Genomic DNA, 13,873 nt, shown 5'->3' with positions numbered 1-13,873 from the left:
ATTCGAAATAAAAGGTATTCAGATGGTGCCAGATCAAGGCTGTATGAGGGATGTGGCATCACTTCCCCGCCAATATCCAATAGTTTTGCCACAAGTTGCCAAAGATGTCTGAAGCCTTTCATTAACATGGTGGAACACTACACTTGACAATTCTGGCCCTTTTTCTTAAATTGCATAATCTAATTTAGAATCTATATCTATAATCTAAGTTTGGTTCCAGCTCAAAAAATATAACATCTTTGGAATCCTACAAAACTGACATTTTTTTGTATTTTATCTTTTGATGTGGTTTGTGCCGGTTCATAGTGTTTTTTCTATGATCGATTTCGAACTATGTTACTGTACAGTACCCAATCTTCATCACCGACCAGGATCGATTTCATTTCGTTTAAGGTAAATATCTCAAATGTTGATTCTTTGTGTTGAATCAATTTCTTTCAAGATTCTTAACTAGCCCAATACATGTCTTTCCATTGTTGTCTGCGATACATCTAATGTCTAGAACAGTTATATGACGATGCTTTTCAATAATGACTTTAATTTGGTCGTCATCAACTCCAGTAGGCCGACCAGAACGTTGCTCATCTTTGAGGGAAAAATCTCCAGAACGGTACTAATAGCTTTAATAAAAATCACCTCTTTGCTTTCAAAGTTACCTCAATGGGACTAGTATCACGTGACAAACGGTAAAGTACAACTCTGGAATATAAAAATCTAGAAGATGGTTGCTTCTGGTACCATATCAAATATTCAATACCAGCCCTCACTGAAAGTGTCTCATTTCAATAGCATGCAAATTTTCTTCTTCATTTTCTTGTTTCGCAAATAAAATCTGGCATCTCGTGATGAATTTCGATCATCAATTTGCTTATTGAAAAAAGGAATGTAACCGTCGTGCCAGGTCTCTTGTAAGCTTGAGTAAGGAACTTCTTTATCAAAATTATAATAACAGGCGACTCAATCTTGTTTATACTATCATTCGATGTGGATTTACTTTGAGATTATTATTCATTAGATATGATTTAGTTAGAAGACCAGCCAGAATTTTTTTATGAAAGTTGTCTTTTGAATTTTTGAATCTATAGAAAGGAAATTATTTCCAATTGCACATTTTCCTTTGAAAGGTGTAGTTTTGAAAAATTAGTAGGTATATTTGTTATTACTACTAATTCAAGAAAAGTTTTTGGAATTCATGAAAGTGATAAACACAATAGAAATGGTTTATATTAAGCTATCGATGATCTGTCAGGGACTGTGTGACTCGAATTTTTTTTTTTTAAATCGTGATGTGTTCAATGGAGGTGCTATACTGCTTAGGATTGTAATATGTTACTTGGTATTCCCTTCAAAAGTGACTCAAGTCAAATTCTCCGAAAAGTTATTGCAAAAAATTCAATATTTGTGACTGTTTTGTTCTCTGGTTTTAAGTCATTACCCTAGTTCATCATATGTGTGATCTTTTTAGAACAATTTATTCATCTTAATCAGTTAGTTTGTCCCTTTTTGTTTATATCTAATTCTCATAATATTTAATCAATCTATTGATTCGAAATTTCATATATGTTCTCGCTTTTCATGATAGCTCTTGATTTAATGGAAAAAATGGTGGAACAGTATTTCGTAAATTGCTTATTTTAATTTCTATATGAAACAGAATGTTCTATTTGTTTTTCTATTTCATTAATTTTCATATAAGTAACTTGTTTTTTTGTTAAAAATTATTTTCGTGAGCCTGTACTCAAATAAGGTTTTCAATGTAAAAAATTTCAATTATAGAGTCCCCCAATTTGCCATATCTAGGTATAATTGACATAAATAAATGATGCTGACTAAAAACATGGAAAAGTTTGCGAAGAAATAGATACAGAAATGTGGAGGAAAGTTAATAATGAATATTAATAATTGAATAATGTTGAAATTTATTGTCATGGATAATGAACAAAGTGATGAAGTTAAATTTATAAAAAAATGATTGAAAAATGAATTGAATGAATGAATGAATTAAAGGCGTTTGATGAATACGGTGAAGTCGGGAGCAATTGTATAAGATTGAAAACGCCTTCATTTAATGGTATTTCTATGTCTGTAATTTTTCACACATAACAACAATTTTTCAATTTTATCACGCTGTAAATTAGTCTATATGGGTGTAAATAATAGCTTTATCCAATAGAGGATTCAATTTTATGCCAATTGTACCAAAATTGACTACAAAAATCATATTTTTCAGTGTGGTACACAAAAAAATTTCGACATGTACTTAAGTCATCCGATTTATGATAAACTAATAATACTTTCCACTGGATTTTTTGAGGTATTATTGGAAAATTTGTTTGGAGAATCAACACAGAACATTTAAAATTCTTGGTTGTGATAACAACAATTTACTGATAACAGTTATACATTCATAATTTGTTACTTTTTATTATTAAAATGAGTATTCTACCAGAAATATAAAGAGTATTCAGAACAAATAAAATAATGGATATTGATTAAATATAATTTCGATTTTATTCTGCCTACATTATTCATAGATATTTATTTTATATTACCATATCGCACAACACCCTTTTTTCTATATTTTTAAAAGGGAACTGGGGTATTTATTCACCTCACCCTTTTTTCTAATAAAGCTAATGCAGCTTTCAAACGAAGTTTTAAAACCTATTTCTCGTGTATATATAAGCAGGAGATGAAAAAGATATTTTTAGAAGGAAATTTTATATTCACCGGAGAAATGTTTGTTATATAATATTTTTGCAAATAATTGGATTGGATGGCCATTTCTGTTCATTAGAAATCTCGCAAACGAAATTAATTGTGGAAAGTAAGAAACAGGTACCATTTTATAGTACCATTGACAGAAACATTTTCTATATTCATTTGAAACGAGCTCAAAAACTTCAAGATACTTCAAAAAGCATAAAAGATCTGGTTTGATCTTTTAGTTTTTGTAATTTCAGATTTTATAAATATACTTCTGGATATTGACCAACCATGACCAGTAGTCCTTATACGTTCCTCGTTAAATTGAAAAAAATCCAACTGAATGCTATAAATTGCTGCAAAAGGCCTTTGGGGACATTTCTCTATCTCGTGCGTGTGTTTTTGAGTGGTGCAAGCGCTTTAGTGAGCGCCGAGAGAGTGCTGAAGATGACCAGCGCCTAGATCGCCCTGTGACTGTTCCAACTCCTGAAACAGTGACCAAAATCAACCAAATTGTGCCGAGGATTATTGCCGAGGCTGTAACCGCTAATAAAGAAACGGTTAAAAAAAATTTTACATGAGGAATTACACACAACAAGAGTATGTGCAAAGTTGGTACTAACAAATCCTGACCAAAAGGTCTTCCATCATAGGGTCTGCTCTTAAATGCCCTCACCAAAGAAGACTTCCAGCACTGCTTCGATAGGAATGGGAAAAGCGTATAGACAGGTGTGTGGCGATGGGAGGAGGGTATATAATTGTTATAATAAAACCCTTTTTGTAACTGGTCTCGTTATTTAATAGCCAGACCTCGTATATACTAATAGAAATGACAAAAAGGCATCATTACATAATACCAAGATTGATTGTATTCATATATCTGTATATCTATCAACTTGATGCGGCATGAAATTTTTAAACTCACTTTGTACATATTTTATCACCTAGACCGGAAGCAAGTAAACCGCCATTAAAATTACTTCCTCCTAAATGAAAAACCAAAACTAGTTTCGTTTTAAGTGCTTATAAAACTAGATGCAGATTCCGCTGCTTAGATTGTAAGATTCAACATTTTGTTACAAACTTTCCTTTGTTCATGAAAATCTTCGTGGAGTTTGAGCAATGGAAACAGTCGTCACTAATTTAGGTTTAACTCTTTCTTTTCCCTAGTTTTTGTTCAGTTTAGCATTTTTAATAAAGAAATCGCATTCAAATTATGAGATTATGCAATTCGAGCTGAAAGTAATGCAAGGGAAAATATATTTACTATGACAGTGCTTAGTGATGATAGAAAAGAAAATTATAAAATCATAAATAAAAAGGAAACTAAAAATGAAAATAAATAAGAACAAACATTTCTCAAGACTTACGAATGAACATCTCCAATCAATTCTTCAAATAACTACAACGAATATGATACCTGCCATCAATGAGCTTCAAAAACAGGAAAAGTCAGGTATCTGGATCCTCGAGTCCAACATAATTACCTACCATCTTTTATAACTTTGTTATGATTCTTAACAGCAGATCAATGTTTACATATTTCTTATTCTTTTATCATGAAGTCGAACTTGGTCCATGGGAAATTCACCTACGAAATTCGACACCTTTGTAACAGATGAATTGTCTTTCCAGGCGACATTTGAAATTTCAATTTATTCATGAATATATACTGACGAATCCGACATGATTCAATAAATCGAGTGCCCTGTATACACACATAACGTGTGTCGAATTTTAAACGAAAGGCAACAATAAACATTCACGGACATAAAATGGAATTGTCTTTCCTTCGGAGCAGTGGGTTCTCCTACCTCACCCTTTATTGAGAAGTTCGTTAGGGTTCGAACAGGCAGAAAACATGATTTAGACCCTTCTAATTCACTTTTACAGTTCGGAGCTTGAAAAATTAATTTGGATGTTTAATGACGTTATCAACCCTCTGCTGATAATATCGTTTTCTCTAATTTGATGACAATAAGTGTGACATTTATAGGCACAAGGTGTATAATATTCTAATATGTTTATTGTAAAAGCAGCTGCAAAAGACAGATTATAAGTAAGTGCAAGTAATTTTATGAGATTTGTTGAATTATTTTCAAATAAATTTCATTTATATCACTATATGGAATTTACAAGGTTGATTTTATATAGAACAAGTTGCATAAGTGGTGCATTTAGGTACAAAACAATGAGTCTTCCTTGGATAATGTACCATTGTTTTTATTTAAAGTACCATCGGTATTTATGAAATGCTTGTGAATATTTTTCTAAGTAGATTTTGTCTTTCAATGCCAGATATCACTGTAAATTACGTGAGAATACAATAGAGACAGTTATTAACTACTTAAAAAAGTTTTTTGTTTATAAATATACTATTTTAGTACTCAATGTTACAGAGATTATTGACTTCATAGTAAAGTCATGTAACTAGTTTAATTAGGTAATAAAAATTGCGTGTACTGCAAACAAATATTAAAAATATTAAACGTACGTAATGAAAAATATTCTGGTGTATTTATTATATTATAATTTGACTTTCCAACAAAAATACTTGATATTTTATAAGTCATTTAAAATAGTTATTTATGATACATGTAAGTGAAATGATGCTTTTATGCACGAGTATCATACAATATTCGATTCACGATTACATTAAAAAATACTTTGCTTTCCTTAATTATATACCTCGCAACCCACGAAAATTTTATAGAAGAGCCAAAGAATGATAAAATACTGATTCTTAAAAGGACATTATGTGAATCCAATAGTTGAATGGAGAGAGTAATAAATAATTTGTTGGAAACAGAATTATGAAAATATTTGTGACAAAATCTTACAACTCAAATTACATAATCCAACAATGTAACTGATTTTAATTACTCAAATAATATTCCTAGTGAAATTTGGTAAATTGTTTACATTATTAACGCCTCAGTATCGAGAAAATCGATTTGAACTCTGACTCCTCCAGAGCAGAAGTTTTTGCTCTGGGCATATCTTCAAATTATTGATTTTCGACATTAATTTTTCTGTCCGTCTTTTTTTTATTATTAAGGGAATTTTCGATGTGGTGCTTCCTCTCCAGTTCTGGATGTTTCTCTCTAGCTACTTCCCTGTACCGTTTACTTGATCTAGCTCCTTTTCTTTTGCCCCCTCGTACCTTCCATGCAACTTGTTTCAAAAGTCTGTTCTCGTCCATTAGTTCTAGTTGGTCTAGACATTGAAATATTTTTGTCATGTCGCGGATTGATGACTTCTTCTTAGTATTTTTCTCTCTCAGATGTACAATATCTGTTTGGTTTTATTTATCATTACCCAAGTTTCACAGGCGTATGTCAGAGTGGGTCTCAAAATTGTCTTAGAAATTCGAACTTTCGTAGAACTGGATATCTCTTTCGATGTTAATATTCTTCTAAATCTGCTTGCACAGCTGTAAATTTTGGCAGGCAAATTTAAATATTGTGCTTTGATGAATGGAATCTTCCTAATCTAATTGATACCAACAGGTTGTTTGATTCATTTATTCTTGCGATATGTCAAAAGAAAACGTTCATTATTTACTTATGAACGTCTCAAAAACATATTTTTTGGAACCTTGGTTTATGGTTCTATGATTATCGTTTTATAAATCTATCAAATTTTGTTTAAAACGTTTAAACTTAAATTTGTGGTAGTCTTCAATATTGAACAATGGGTCCATAACGTTGATGATTTCCAGTGATATTGGCTTTAATTTTCCGAGAAATATGCACCATAAATATTTTCCTTGTAATTTTGTTCTTTTCACTGTTACATCAATCCAAAAAATCGCCATATATAAACTCATATGGCGTATATTTTTCTTGAATTTTCCGTAAGCGGGTTTGAGTTACATTGCACGCAATTTCTGCAATTTCAGGAGAGGTGAAATCAAATTCTTCTTCCATGTTTACAATTTTACAATCAGTATTTTATCTACCAAAATTTTAAAAATATTTTGCAAAATAAAGATGAAGTTTCACTTCTTAATAACAGTATAAAGTTATTACAATTGCAGAACTTTTGACAGAACACAAAACCGTTTCTAGTTTATCCAAAATTTTTAATTCGAATGGGAATAATTTTCAAAGAGGTCATGCAAAGATGTCAATTATAAACAAAATAGAGTGGGAGATTATTTCAAAATATATTTTGTAAGTATTGAATTTTTATGTTAAAGAAGGAATCCATTGTTCCAATATACCTCTTTTCAAACTTTATAGTTGCTGAGAGTATTAACAGAGAGACCTAAGAACTTTTTTTTTCATTTAATTTTTATCCCTGTGCGAAACAGAATATTTGATCTGTGTACGCCTTTTAGGGAAAGGCCAAAGGGTTTGGCAGTCGGGTGGGACGCCGTCCACTGGTGTTACTAGATTAAAAGCAACTTGTGCAATCGTTAACCACTGACCATCTGTTTAAACTGGGGATGCTTTATAGAAAGAGATGCAAATAATAGCCTTTGGAAGAAATTAAACGGTTTTTATCGCTTCAAATTTCAAAAGGACGAGTAATTGCAAGTGTTGACAAGATTACAATTTTTTAAATACCTATATGATCACAAAATATGATCAAATGGGAATATTATTATATATTTTTTGGGAAATTAATTCAATTTCAGTAATATATAGTTATAAATATAGAGTGTAAAGCAGATTTCCAATGTTGACTTTGTTTATTAAATTTTATGGTTTTTTTCTATGCCGCCAGAGCTGCTTCAATCTTTTATGAAGTATTTGAATTCCTCATAGAATTCAAAACTGATCTGAACAAGTTTGAATTGAAGCGTAGGAATTTTCACATATGAAAACCGACATCACTCGCACCATCGGTATGTTTCTAGAAAATTTCGGTCTATTCAATTTGTATTTCTTAATATTTAGTATTGACTAAATTGCTAATGAGTGAATGGTAGATCTTAAGTTGAAATTTGCTGAAATTCTTTGAAATTTCTATATAACAAATATGAATATCTCTTTCGTGGACTAAATATTTATGTCATTCCAACTATTTTTTTTAATTCATGATATTTACTAAGGCTTTTGGAGCCTATAGTACGGAAGTGATTCCCTGCCGTTCTATCCTACTTTTTGCTTTCGTTTTCCAGTCCTGAATTCCTCTCTCTTATATCTTTTCTTCTTGTTCCTCCTTGTTTTAAGCCCATCATTTTTTTTGTTGTTCTAAAATCAGGAATATGACCCAGCCTCTTTATTCTCCGTACCTTAGTGAGTTCTGTTTCTCTGCTTTTCCAAATAGATTCCTTATTTCATAATCTGTTCTTCTCAGTCATGAATCTCCCTCCTTTTTACCGTAGTTCACTTATTATTATCTGGTATACATGTAGCTTCGCCTCCTGGAGATTTTTTGGGATCTCATTATCGTATTTAGCACTCCCAACTGTTTACCCAAAGATATACAAAACTTCGAACTTCTCTCAAACTTCTCATTGCTCTTTTCCTCTGTGGTGTTGTCATTACCATGAACTTCTATCACGTACTATCCATTCTAATACTTTATTGAACAGCGTAGTGGATAAATGATTTCCCTGTTTTAGTCCTGTGTTGGTCTGGAAACATTTTGATATCATTTGATTTTCCTTTACCTCTGTTTTTGTAAGACTTATAAGTTATAATTCATGATAGAAATATAAATATGGAAAGCCTACCCTGTAGCTTACTTTTGCGGTTGTTGAAGTCAACACTATCCAATTTTATTGGTGGGAAATAGTTTCATAAATCACTCAACTGTCTACTAGTCCTAATACGGAATTCCAAACATTTTCAAAATAAAGTGCTTTCTTTATAACAAAAACCCCACGGAATTTCATCTTTTTCATGATTTATTTCAGGAACACCGAATCAATTTATTCTATATACTTCCAGAAATGTATTTTCTTTCAATATGATTTCTATAAAACGCTAAAACTCTTAATCAAAAGTCAATTCAACAATGTAAACGAGTTAGCAAACTTTCTGTATATATAAATAATATAAATCGTAATAGCAAGGAGTCTGACCAAAAAAGGCTGTTCCCAAAGTACAGATGCTTCCTTACAAAAACTAATTTTTCATACCAAATTAACTCACTCATTTACTACCGTGTTTTTCTCATAAATATATAGAAAAAATGTAATTAATCTAAAAGGTAGTTGCCTTATTGCTCAACATTGATAAAATGGAAACTAATTTCGAAATTAGCTCTGTCTTATTAATAATTAGGAAAAGTGATGTTCATAATAGCTTTTGTCTGTTCATTATACAAATTTAATATTATGTCGACAAGAACAGCATGTTTATTGTACTCATAGCAATATAATTTTCTATTTTTATCTTCGCTTCCTATATATTCTTCCGGCTCTGAATGTATTATTGCAAAATTTCCCATTTCTTTTATAAACAAGCAAACTACGAAAACGTTGCTCACGAATAGGTTCCTGATTTCCTCTGTTTACTGTAATTAAGTTTGTTAAACGTATATTAGAAATATTAAACGCATATGACGTGTATCGTTCATGATTATTTACAATCCTGAACATTAATACATAAACATAAAGTTAGTCTTATAATAATCGTGACCATAAAATCAACTTTCACACAAACAAGACAGAAATAGGTTGAATCTTGTTTTCATTTACTGTTAGTAGCACTAATATACAACAAAGTTTTGATAAGGTTTGTTCTCATTCTTTATTGCTGTTTCTTATGTCAATTCACTTTTGAAACAATTAAATTTAACGTAGCTGGCTCCAAATACTTCGTTTACCATTAGAATAAAAACTGTGGAAAAAGAATCTGGCTTAACACGAAAAAACTTATCAAAGGTCAAAACTGTTAAAACAGATTCTTACAGGAAGACAATAATTGCGTGCAGGTGGAAAAGTCTGAAGAAAAATAGGGAACAAAGATCATTTCCTACATGTGGATCCTCTGACTCTACCTATAGTCCGGTATCGCGAGATTGAGATGCGGTAGATGGTCTCAATGTGTTGGCAAGGCTCGTAAACAAATTTTAGTTAAGCATTCTCCTTCTTTATTCCAGTGACGTATTCTGTATAAATATAAATTATCAGTCTGCTTCGTTTTTGACACCTGCCTAATATCTAACCAAAGTACTCCGAACGGATCGAAGTTTCCAATGTTGGTTATACAGTCGTTAAAGCAATAGACGACGGATCCACCAATCCTGAAAGCTCTGAGATCGCCGAAAACTTGGTCAGTGTGGATTTAATCAGTCGAATATATTTTATATCATTAAATGGACGTAATGTTTTACTGTCATCGTAAATTTTAATCACTCTTGGTATGCAGTATATGAATTTTTTTGAATCTCTGCTTTCATTCCTAGGTTATAAGAATTTTTTTTATTAGTATGAAGAAAGGGATTATCATAGGAAAATTCTATTTAAAGTTGAGTTTACATATATAAAGGTACATTCGGGGTCTATATTTAATTTTATTTTATTTATCGATAATCATCTAAATTATAATTTCTTTCTTCTTCTGATTTTTCGCTGTCTTCTTTTGTTAATTTTTAAGATTTTATTCAGATTCCAACGGTGCAAATGAGCTTATCTACCACCACAATGGTTGCCGTCCACATTTAGTTGGATCTTATAAAATATAAGTTTTTTGAAATGTTTGAAATTGAGTGATTGCTTGAAAATTCAGATTTTTCAGTTTCCATTAAAACCTCTCATAGAACTTTTTCGTTAATGAATTTGTCGTTAATTCTGAAACTACCTGTATTATAATATTTGTGAACAAACCAATTTATTCCATGAAACGAAAACTATGTGATAATAAAATGTCCTGGAGGGCCATGTACTTTAATCTATTATCGTGATATGAAATTTTTGGGCACTACAAAACCAATAATAAATCAAATTGTTAGGATAGTCAAAAATATAGATTTTAGCTTAGAATTTATTGAGCAGCCGTTTTATAATTAATATTTAGAATTATCGCTCTAGTCTCAATCAAAAGCATCTATTGATACCCTTCAACAAAATAAAGTAGTGCGATTATGATTTTCAATGTCCGTACAATGGGGAAATATACACAAAGAGTTGAGACATGAGAATATATCAAAAAATGTTTTATATCGAGTCGTAATAGCCAATTTAGATGTGTGAAACCAATTTATGTTTTTTTTTTTTCAGTTAGGCCAAAAACCTCATTGATACATCATGAAGTAAATTATATCAGTGACAATGTGTTTCATAGAAACGGGAGACAACACGCGTGAAATCGATTTCGTTTTCTACTTTAATGCAGAATCTCGTACTTGAGATGGTTTATCTGGTTTTTTTGTCAATCAATTTTTTCAATAGATATTTAGAAGAGTATTTACTTTGTTTAACAAAAACAGAAACATTCCAGAATGGTAATTTGAACTTCTTCAGCTAAATCATTTGAGATTATAACATTATCGTATTCCCGACAAATAATAATACTGCATAAATTGGTAGGTAGGTAGGATTATTCAACTGATTGACTTTACTGAACTTCGACAATTCGTTAGCAGTAATTTTTCAAGATATTTCAGAGCGAATTTTATTTTGAATGAGTTATAGAAATAGATAAGTATCAAGGCAAAAAAGTCATTTATTTGTCACGGAACAGTAGAGAACTAACCAGACGAGTTACATATTATGTTTATTTTCGAAATCGCGCAGAATCAAAAATATTTAGATTCAAAGCCAGTAGAATAGGTTAAGAGTACCGCGTTTAATTACACAGCTAAATAATACGATTATTTTATAAGAATCGGCATGCAAAACTTATGTCTTTTTATTTATTTACGAAGATTGTCCCAGAAATACCTTCTTGAACAAGTAATCTTCTTCGTCAAGCTCCTTAATATAGCCATTAATTGATGACATCACATCTTCTTCGGTGCCACTTTTCCAGTTTTTGGGACAGAAGATAATCCAAGGGGGCAACATCTAGCGAATAGGGTGCATGAGGTAGTAATTCAAGCTTTAATTCATTAATTTTGGCCATTGCAATAACGGATGTTTGAGCTGGTGAATTGTTTGGATGAAACAACACTTTCTACTAAACCAAATGCGACCATTTCTGCTTGATTTCTTCGCTCAAACATTGCATTAAGTTTGCATAATATTCGTCGTTAATAGTTTTTCCTTTTTTAAGAAAGAAAATTGTACCACGCACACCCCAAAAACTCGACACCATGACCTTATCTGCAGATAGAACGGTCTTTGCATTATTTGGAGCCGGTTCTCCCTTTTCACTCATTGTTTTGATTGTTCTTAAGTTCGAGTTTGATGTGATGGACCTACATTTCATCCATTATGATAAAACGGCGAAAAAATGTGCTTAATTTTTGTGAAACGTTGCCAAACACTGGATTGAAACAACTTAAAAACGTTGTTTGGCTTGGAACAACATTGAGAGCAAACGCGGCACCCATCTTGCGCACAGTTTTCCCATGTCAAAATTTTTAGTTTTCAAATGCGAACTTATAGTCCCTACCGTGTTCTAATTAATTTTCAATATTATTTTGTAATAATTTGAATGGAAAGGAGAAATAATCTTTTTTAGTTTCCTGAATTCAAATAATTATTTCTTCTAGCCCTCGTATATACAGAATGATGTAGTATCTAATCCCAAGAATTTTTTAATTTGGTTAACAGCATTCTAATAAAAAATTATTTGTTTCAGTTTGCCTCGATGTAACCGAAGAACAACGAGGCGGACTACGAGAAAAGTTGGAGAGAGTAGGTCAACAACTCTTTTCTACTAAGTAGGGGAGATGTTGCTGCTACCGCTGTGATTGTGATATTTTTTGTGAATAATTCTAAATATAGTTCTATTAAAATTCAAAAATAAACGTGTAGTATCATTTATCGTGACATGATTAAATGACTCGACAATTTAATATTTGTCTAATAATAAAAATTTTCTAGAAAAATTTGATTTAATTGAATGTTGATACAAAGATTCAAGAAATAAAAAAATTATATCTGTTAAATATGGTGCAATAATCTATTTTGGTTTATCATAAGTCATGATTGGAGAGTTATTGAGCAACATTGTAAGGATATCAATCGAAATGATAATACAGCTTTCTTATGGATTTTTTTAAATTCTTCTATAAAAAGCTCCAGAATTTCCCAAATATATTGAATAAAATCTTGGAACTTTCTCATGAGATGCTTAAACTTATTTTGTATTAATTTTATTTCTATCATTATGATTTACTGTTATTGTTCAAAAAATTGTTGTCAAATCAACTTTTAAAACTTGATGAATAATAAACAGATTATCGAATTATATTTCCAGAAAAAACTATTAGGTACATGAATATTGGATAACCAGACTTGAAAGTCCAAAGGCTATGATGGAAATATATAGAATCAGGAATTGGAGGAGAGATATCAGATCCAAAGATAACTGTAAAAAAGGAGAAATACCATTTTGTCAAATCATCATAATATGCTAGAATTATCTACAATCATGACTAAAAATTTCACTGACCGACAAGATAATTTATAGAAAAAATATTTTTTGTCGAGATATTTAGTAATGAATATATTAAAAAATGCGTCTTGAATTATGAACACATGAATATGAACATCAATCAAGAGAAATTTTAAAACTAATATTGGAAATGGAGAATTTTGCTTCATGAAATTTATGGTGTAATGTAACTTTCCATAAGAAATAGAAGAATAAGATAAAAACAGGAAATAGTTTATTTCAAAGTTCAAAAATTATTTTATTTTTATGATAAAATGATAAAAAGATGAGTACCTTCTAAAGACTCTATCCTAAATATAGAACATCTTAACTGATATTGGTAAGAAAATAAACCTTTTTTGCGCTTCATATTATTATATTTAATCAATTGAGTGCTCCACAGTATTCCAAACATTCTAACAGAAAGTTAAAAAAAAAATTTAGTCAAAAAACAGACAAAACATCTAGATAACCAATTCTATTTCTACAATTTATAATCTTATATTGAGCTCCAAAAGGCAAATATGTCCTACAAATAATTTTTATTATCTAATGAAGTAAGCTTTGGGGTATGAAGTAGTCAACAAGTTAGTAGTCAATAAGTTTCAGTGATTTATAATTGTATTGGTTTATACAATAAGACTAATTTCAATGTTGTGAAGTAT

General features: G+C 30.8%; 1 protein-coding gene across 2 annotated transcripts in view; it reads left to right on the top strand.

Moving 5' to 3' along the window:
- LOC130891459 (toll-like receptor 6) overlaps positions 1 to 13,634 on the top strand; it is a 102,459-nt gene extending 88,825 nt beyond the window's left edge. For both annotated transcript variants that reach the window (XR_009058909.1, XM_057796224.1), the window contains exon 2: positions 12,411 to 13,634. The gene's annotated coding sequence lies outside the window, so the exon portion shown is untranslated. The remainder of the gene's footprint in view (positions 1 to 12,410) is intronic.
- Positions 13,635 to 13,873: the final 239 nt, after the last annotated feature.

This window comes from Diorhabda carinulata, chromosome 3 (assembly GCF_026250575.1).
Source record: "Diorhabda carinulata isolate Delta chromosome 3, icDioCari1.1, whole genome shotgun sequence".
NCBI lineage: Eukaryota > Metazoa > Arthropoda > Insecta > Coleoptera > Chrysomelidae > Diorhabda > Diorhabda carinulata.
This window is presented reverse-complemented; position numbering and strand designations above follow the sequence as displayed.